Raw genomic sequence first — 2,439 nt, 5'->3', positions numbered from 1 at the left:
AGCTCTACTCTGTTCTATAGGGTCACTATGAGTCAGAATCGAATTGATGGCAATGGGTTTGGTTGTTTGTGGTTTGTTTTGTTTTGTTTTTTGTTTCTTCTTTTGGTTTAATGTGTCTTTGGTGCCTCTGCCTACAGAGAATGTGACAACTACTGCTGGTCAGAGAATTGACTTGGCTGTTCTATTGGGAAAGAAACCATCTTTGATAGAGAATTATTTATCTAATTAGGATCTATCTCAGGCTTCTTCTCTTGCCCAGCCTCTTGTGTTCAGTAACTCAAAGCAGAGTGCCATATCACAGCCTGCGTCAGGGAACACATTTTCTTATCACAGTAGTGAGCATGTTAGGGAAAGGATTTGGTGAAATTGGCAAAGCTAAAGATGGCATCACCATGGGCTCCCAGTTCCTGCAGCAATTCAAGATTACTCAGACCCTGGATCAGTTGGCAGCTCAGCATTCCCAGTCTGGAAGCAACACCACCTCCTTTTGGGACATGGGCTCAACCACATAATCCTCACTGGTGTAATATGATTTGAAGAACCCAAATGAGCCAACAGTACACAGTTCATTTATAAAGCACCAAGCCTTCACACCATCTTCAATCATGATGGAAATTTTGCTTCAGGAGAGGCCACCTGCTGTGGCTACCTCCACAGCTGCACCTCTTCCCCCTCCACTCTGCCAAGCAAATCCACCTCAGCTCCTCAAGTCTCCTGGATCTTTAGACAACCAGTCCTCCAGGCTGCAGCCAGCTCAGAAAAAACTAAAACAGCAGAAGAAAAAAAGCCTCATTGACTTCTTAGATCCCTGCTCTGGCTGTGGAGATGCCTGGCTCAGCAGATATCTCTGGGCTAAACCTGCAGTTTGGGACATTGCAGTGTGGGTCAGAGTCCACCCCTAGTATGGGTGCTTCTTTGAGCCAGACTCCAAGCGGCCTGCATACTAGCATAGCCAGTGAATCTTCATCCACAATTTCATCTATCCAGAGTCAGGAGTCCAGTTTATTAGAGGAGCCCAATCAGTCTATAACCAAACATCCCAAAATAGTGCTCAAGGCCCATTTTGTGAGCAGAGATTCACACAGACTCAGTGGTATCCCAGCTCCATCTCTTCATCTCCCCAGAAAGACCTGACTCGGGCAAAGAATGGCTTCAATTCTATGCAGGCCATGCAGTTACTCTGTAATGAAATCTGACTTGCCTTCCACTTCTAGCATCCCTCCCATCAATGAAATGGTATCTGCAGCTTCCTTACTGACAACAACCAATAAGCACTCATCCTCCTTGGCTTGAGCCACAATAAGAAGATTACAAATACTACCACCATAAACATAGCAGCGTGTTGTATACTCAGCAGAATACCCTTTTGTCATCAACATCTTCTGGGCACACTTTGACATCCACTCTTCTGTGCACAAGTGTGGAGAGTGAAGTGAATCGCCATTCTTGCTCCAGCACTTTCTCCATCACATCTAGCACAGTCTGCACCTCTACCAGTGCTGACTCCTCCAGTCTCAATGGTGGCAGGAGCCTGGGCCTCGGCCTAGGCAGAAACTCCACAGTCACAGCCTCAACTTGAAGCTCAGTGGCTAAGATGTCAGAAAAAGTACCTCCCAACCTCCCTTCTAGGGTCCCACAGTTGTTGCCTATTTATGGTTCCAGGGCTGTTACATGCTTACCTGCCACAAATACATGGTTATGATGACTTGCAGATGCTTCAGAGAAGATTTCCTTTGGATTACTATAACATTCCATTCCCTCACCCACCACTTCTCTGACTGGGAGGGATGTAGCCTGGCCAGCAACCCTTATTCTAGTGACTTCACAAAGTTCAGCTATGGGGATGCCTCCTTCCCAGCCTTGGCAAGAAATATGGCCAAGCCCAAGAGTATCCTATGCAGACTCACCCACCACGCAGCAAACATTCCTGAATCCAGTGCTGCCTGCTGGCTACAGTTGATATGAATGTCAGTGTGCATGCATCAACAACTCCTTTCCAAAAGCCAAGTGGATACGAGTCTCATGGACACACCAGTGGAAGAAAACACCTATCCCCTTACAAGCATTTCAGAACAACTGAGAGCTAATTTGACCCATGGCTTGGGACTATGTTCTGTGTGTGTGTATAAATTTGCACTAAAGTCTTATTTCAAAAAATAGACCACTGAAGATAGCCTGCTGAGCTAAGGCCATGGCCTGTGTGGCTTGGGGAAATCAGTTAGTGGACACCTTCCAGGCTTTTGAACTTGCCCCTGACCTGTTTCCCTCTCTCCCATGTGTCTGACCCTGTCTTACCCATTTTGAGTTCAAGCAATGTAACACCTCTGAATCATCAATGCACACACCTCCTCTTGCTTTTGATTTCTGGAAGGCATGGAGTTTGTTGTCTTCAATAAACTGTGGTATTTCTTTAAAAAGACATAAACAGAAAAAGGCCAC

The 2,439-nt window shown here is 46.0% G+C and overlaps 1 pseudogene; it reads left to right on the top strand.

Annotated features, from left to right (window-relative positions):
- The window catches only part of LOC103205406, an 11,405-nt pseudogene extending 9,318 nt beyond the window's left edge, over positions 1–2,087 (top strand).
- Positions 2,088–2,439: the final 352 nt, after the last annotated feature.

This window comes from Orycteropus afer, unplaced genomic scaffold, assembly GCF_000298275.1.
Source record: "Orycteropus afer afer isolate SDZICR_OR568_19922 unplaced genomic scaffold, OryAfe1.0 scaffold00285, whole genome shotgun sequence".
NCBI lineage: Eukaryota > Metazoa > Chordata > Mammalia > Tubulidentata > Orycteropodidae > Orycteropus > Orycteropus afer.
This window is presented reverse-complemented; position numbering and strand designations above follow the sequence as displayed.